This window comes from Dipodomys merriami, unplaced genomic scaffold, assembly GCF_024711535.1.
Source record: "Dipodomys merriami isolate MVZ:Mamm:240054 unplaced genomic scaffold, mDipMer1.0.p SCAF_21, whole genome shotgun sequence".
Classification (NCBI taxonomy): domain Eukaryota; kingdom Metazoa; phylum Chordata; class Mammalia; order Rodentia; family Heteromyidae; genus Dipodomys; species Dipodomys merriami.
Window position 1 is genome coordinate 23420590 of NW_027203493.1, and position 6571 is coordinate 23427160.

The 6571-nt window shown below is 34.3% G+C and overlaps 1 pseudogene; it reads left to right on the forward strand.

Moving 5' to 3' along the window:
- The first annotated feature begins 2858 nt into the window (after positions 1-2858).
- Positions 2859-4016, forward strand: LOC138834040 (RNA-binding protein 3 pseudogene; annotated as a pseudogene).
- The last annotated feature ends 2555 nt before the right edge of the window (positions 4017-6571 follow it).

The window sequence follows — 6571 nt, forward strand, 5'->3', positions numbered from 1 at the left end:
TGGATATCTTTTTTTCCCCCTGAAACAGGTTTTCATGCTCACTTTGGTTAATTCATCCTACCATTTGAGCCACACATCTCTTGTCTAGTATTTTGGTGGCATTTTGGAGATGGCAAGTAATCAGATTTTTCTTTTCAGGCTGGTTTTGAAGCAAGAATCTCTGAAGTTCAGTCTCCTGAATAGCTAGGGTTTTAGTCATGAGTCATTGGTACCCAACCTGTATGTCTTTTTTATTTTTATTTTTTTGAGAAATCCTTTACACTTTTTCTAAATCAAGTTAATTTCTTGCTAGTATCCAATAGAGATAATTTAAAACTCAGGCAAATACATATCATTTCCTTGAAGAAGTGAATTCATACAGTCTTTCCTAGAGATCCTATATGGAGTGCTTCAATTTTAGAAAGAATCACACTGTTCTTTTCAATTTGTATTTTCAAAATTTTTTCAGAACTTCTGTCTTTGAAATTCAGTATGGTCTATGGTAAAAATAAAGGGTGGGCATTAGCGCAATTATATCATTTACTTATAACAAGCTAAGTTATTATACATCAATGATTTGATATTTTTATCTTTAATTTTTTCATGATATTTGTGGTTGTAATGTGATAAGGAACAACCTTTGTAATGTAGGTATATTTTCCTAGCAAAAAGTAAGAGCTTTTCAACACCACTTTATATTATATTTTTCATTTACTTATAAAAAGAAACCAATGTACATTGTTCTAAACATTTAAATTGGAAAAATTCTTCTATGCCAAGTTAATACCTTCTTTCAGCATTTATACACATACTGATTTTCCCTCTTTTAATACCTACTACATGTCATCACACAAATATTCATATGTAAAATTTTAAGCATTCATAAATTATGAACTATTCTTAAAATTAGACACAATCATTTAGTTTTATGATTTATATTTGTACGTCATTTTCAACTGACTTTAGAGTAAATAATGATATATTTCATATTAACAAAGGTCTCTTAATTGTGTAGGAATTATTAATTCAAAGTTCTTCAGATATGTTCATTTTCAATATGCTTAGGAAGCATTTATATTCTATTATTCTTGAAAACATGGGGGTTCATTTTCCCCTGGAAAATATAATATACTATGAACATTAATATAGCTCACAATTTCTTATCACTTTCATGCATTTTAAGATTGTCCCTGGAGCACCTATGTAAGCTTATTTTCTGGAAACATTTTTCAACATTGATTTCATACTAAATGAAATTTTAACAGGACATTTTGAGAATTGCTTTGCAAGTAGCAACTTGAAACCTCTTCATAAAATATACTACTTTCCATTCCAGCAACTCCTAGTCTATATTATGTTAATTTTCTATTTGATATTATCTAAATGTGATCCCTCTCCCTAAAATGTTGTTTTTCTTTATGTCAGCATATGATTGCTCTTTTAAAATAGAACTAGTTTCTTGATCCTCCTGATCTATTTCTTAATACATGCCCCAAAGAAATAATATAAATACAAACTTTCAACATTATCTTGCCTAGTTTTTTTTGTTTTAAATTTTATTGTTAAGATGTTGTACGGAAGGTTTAGTTATATAAGTAAGACATTGAGTACATTACTTGTTGATCATTGTTACCCCTTCTTCCTTGTTGCTGTTCCACTATCCCTTCCCTCCCCAGCTCCCACACTCCTACATCCTTGCCCACTTCACTGCCCAAAATTGTAAAGTTCATTTACAATATACTGTCCAGTAAGTATCTTCATTGCAATGGGTCTTCCTGTGTCTTTGTTTCAGCATTTTGTTATTCCCCTTCCCCTCCCCAGATTAGACATATGTATACACAAGATGCAGGATATCAAAATGCAGTACAGTGACAAGAGGGGATATGCCATAGAGGAAAGAACATACAAAGGAAACAACAACAATGCAAAATAATAAAACCACATGGTACATTTAAAACAGTAACAATAAAGACAGACCTCTTGTGTCCATATTGTAGAGTTCATTTCACTTAGCACCAACTTATATGGTCATTTCCACATGGTTTTTGAACTTTTCAGCTCAAATCTGATGAGATTATCCTATATGGGTGTTAATTATTGCAAATAAGTGAAACCATGGGACCTAAATTTCTTTGGGACTGGGTAACTTCACTTAAAATGATTTTTTCCAAGTCCTTCCATTTCGTAACAAATTGGGTGGTATTGTTCTTTCTGATGTAAGCATAGGATTCCATTGTATATATGCACCACATTTTTTTTTGCCTAGTTTTTTAAAATAAAATAAAAAGCTATGAATCTCATTGCAGAAAAAGTAAGATGTTTATGAGAACAAGACATTTTTGCATTTGTTCTTGTTGCTATCTTTGTTTTCTTTTCCTTTTGTCTCATTTGTTTGTTTTTTGGGGGATGGTAAAGTGAGGCACAGAAAAGGAGCACACGGTGAACAAACACAACACTGGTACTCACTATATACTATGTGGAAGATTAACCATACATCTTGTGGGTGAGGATGGGAGGGAAAAACTGGGAGAGAAGATGGGAAGGAGAGACATGGTTCAAAAAGAATTGCACTCAATACCTGATTCATGTAATTTTAACCCCTCTGTATATCACCTCAATAATAACCAAAATACATTTTTTAAAAAAGAACATAAAAGCTTCTCTAATTTTATGTACCAAAAAATAATTCCTTCTCATCTATGTAGAAGAAACATATGATTATTTTCACCAGAAAGACTTGATAATAGTGTGGTGACTCATGCTTGTAATTTTAGCTTCTCAGGAGGCTGGATAGAAAGAATCATTGTTTCAGACCAGCTCAGGCAGAAATGTTATGATTTCACCTGAACAGGAAAAACAAAAACAACAACAAACCTGTTCTCCCTGCTCCGCCGAACTTGGCGTGTCAGTCTTTTCACTTTCAAAGGATTCAAATTCACCACCATGTCTTCTGAAGAAGGAAAACTCTTCGTGGGAGGACTGAACTTTAACACTGATGAGCAGGCACTTGAAGACCACTTCAGTAGCTTCGGGCCTATTTCTGAAGTGGTTGTTGTCAAGGACAGGGAGACTCAACGATCCCGAGGTTTTGGCTTCATAACCTTCACCAACCCAGAACATGCCTCAGATGCCATGAGAGCCATGAATGGAGAGTCTCTGGATGGTCGCCAGATCCGAGTGGACCACGCAGGCAAGTCTGCCCGGGGCACCAGAGGGGGTGCCTTTGGGGGCCATGGGCGTGGTCGCAGCTACTCTAGAGGTGGCGGGGACCAGGGATATGGGAGTGGCAGATATGATAGTCGGCCTGGAGGATATGGATATGGATATGGACGCTCCAGAGACTATAGTGGCAGAAGCCAGGGGGGTTATGACCGCTACTCAGGAGGAAATTACAGAGACAATTACGATAACTGAGATGAGGCATGCACACGTATGTAGATACACAAGGAATAACACTTCTGATCCAGGATCGTCCTTCCAAATTGCTGTATTTATAAATATTTTTTGAGCTGCGTTGAAACATCTGTTTTAGTACATCAAGTTATATTTTTTAATTCATTGAGCTCCCAAGGTAGCCTGTTGTTAAATACCTTTCAGAAAGCTCCATGCATTTTTTTCCCATTCAAAAACAAATTAAAACAAATTTTTAGAATCCAGGTATTTTTATCTTTTTATCAGGTTTTTTTTTTTTTTGTTAGAGCTCTCAGGATTATTCCTTCTGACCAAAAAGATTGGTCAGACTGATTTTTAAAACTAATAATCATATGTATTTGGGGACGTTTTTAAAACCTGTATACAATATTTATCATGGCCAGGAAGTGATTTCTAAATGTATCTATCAGCAGTCTGCATCAAGAACATAATTAGCTTACAGATTTTTTAAATTCAATATTACCACCTTGATTATATAGAAAAGCTCCTTAAAAATGTTTGTGAATGTCATTTTTTAATACTGGAAGAAAAAAGATATTCTGTTGTGTCTCATGTAGTGTTTAGGATGTCCTTCATGGAGCTGATTAAAAGATGAAATCTGAATACAAAAACAACAACAACAACAACAACAAAAACAAAACAAAAAAAAAAAAAAACAGTGCCTGGCGCACACACCTGTCATCTCAGCTACACTGAGTAGCCTAAAGTATTAATGGCATCATACAGTTATTCTTTTGTGGCAGAGAAGACTAGCAAAGATCAGAATCTTCTTTGAGAGAGGACAGAGGGGTTTATTGCCAGCGACCCGAACTAGGCTAGGGACAGAAAGAAGTTCAAATCCTGAGGAAGGGGAAATACTAAGTTTTATACAAGCTGGTTACACACCAAACTCAGGTCATTAACTAGAAAGGCAAAAGTCAGGTGGTGGTGACATCAGTTCCAGGCCAGGTGTGCAATTTCTACCTTGTGGGCTTTCGCTTATAGATCTGGATTGCCTTATCTAGTCTGCCTCAAACCCACAGTTGGGCATACAGCCTCACTAGACACATTATGGCAAAGTGGTCTTTTCTGGAACATAGTTCTAGGGAAAGGTAACTGTGTCTACTTTTAGGTTTTGTCTTGTTAAAATTTTATTTAGTATGAAATCAATGTTGAAAAATCTTTCCAGAAAATAAGCTTACACAGGTGCTCCAGTGACAATCTTAAAGTACATCAAGGTGATAAGAGATTATGAGCTATTTTAATGCAAATAGTATATTATGCTTTCCAGGGGAAAATGAACCCATGTTTTCCAGAACAATAGAATATAAATGCTTCCTAAACATATTGAAAATGAACATATCTGAATAACTTTGAATTAATAAATTCCTATACAATTAAGAGACATTTATTAGTATGAAATAGATCATTATTTACTCCAAAATCTGTCCAAAACTATGTGCAAAATGTAAGACTTAAACTTAAAATAAGTGCTGCAAAGAATACCTGGGGGTGTGGCTCAGTGGTACATCACATCTCTATCAAGTGGAAAAGAACCTTCACTTTTCCACTGAGAGGACTTGAGTTCAAACTATGGTATTGCCTTGAAGAACAAGTGTGGGTTATATATTATGCAACTGAATAATGGATAATTTTATTTTAATGTTTAGGGAATATCTGTGCCAGCAGATATACAAATATATACAAATATACAAATATCTGTAATAAAGTTGAATTATGAAAGATTCCATCCAGTGTTTTCTTTTTTAGCTACATCTTTGTAACAAAATAACAAAACAAACACAATAACTTCTGCTATGTTTAAAATCCAGAATATTATTAGGCTTATTAAATTTAACTATGGATTAATTCCTTATTATATAACAGAGATGTAAGTAGGTTTTTTTCATAATTTTCATTTCAGAAATTACCCATATAAGGTTTTGCGATGTTTCCTAAGGTAGCAGTTGAATCAATACAGAAACCTATGTCTGTTTCTTTGTCTTATTTATTCCAGAAAATTTGACTACAAAAGTTTCCTACCTTTTAGAGATACAGATATTTTCTCAGAGTATTGCTAGTTGAATAACATAGGAATATCTTTCTCTGGGTCAGAAGCTAATCTTTTAAAACATAGTTGTGAGTGATAGAACCCTTTTCTCTCTGAGTCTGTATGCAATTAAGAATGCCCGTAACAAAACACCAGAGAAAACCCACAGGGCTTAGTAACCAATTCCTATTGCGCCACTGTACTTAATTTTAAAAATGTTTAACTTTTGTTTTTGATAAATTGAAGTTAATCTCTTTTCTGCAAGGCAACACTCTTAAATAGCCTTCTTTGCTTGCTTAATTTATTTACTGTAGTTTAGTTTTGCAATATGAAACTATAATTATTAAAGATTTCTAATTAAATTCTGTTCACTGTCTCTGAGATAGGGAGGGCATTTTACCTTTATAGTAAGTGACTGTAAACCAGCCACTTTTCTAATGTTTTTTATTTTGGGTAGTGAAGGGCTCAAGTATACACAAGTAATCTTAGGAATCGTTTTTTCTAGGACCCTTTTAGGTGCAAACATTGGCAAGATGCTTGAGTCTTTTATATTAAAATAGAGTTGTTTGTGATCAGAGTTCTAGACTAGAGGCCAAACTCCAAGGATTCCAATATTTCTGCTCTGGCTACTTCACCCACTCAGGAGGTAAAGAGATAAAAGCAGGTAGTGTTGAAGGGCAGAGACAGGAGTTTATTACATGATGCCGGCATGCCCAAGGAAGAAATAAAGTCAAAACATCTTCAGCATGATGGACTTGAGATTTAAGCTTAGACTGAGAAAGAATTAAAGGTGAGTTTGAATCCTAGGCATAGATAGACCAAGCAAATCATCATATCAAGGTTAGCCAGGCAGATGATCAAAATGGGTTACAGTGTCCACTCTGTTTCTACTCTTGCTACAAGATGTCCCTTGCAATCCTTTTCATACTTGATTTCAAGGTGGCTAAAAAGTCACTGCTCAAAACTAAGATAGATATAAAATAGTACTGATTCCACTTAATTTGCGGACCCAAGTAAAGAATCATTTTTAGTAAAGTTTATAAGATCTGGTTTTATTTCCTTACCACTTACCACATGCTTCTACATACTTAAATTATATCTACATCATTTGTATTTAGAGTATAGAAGTAT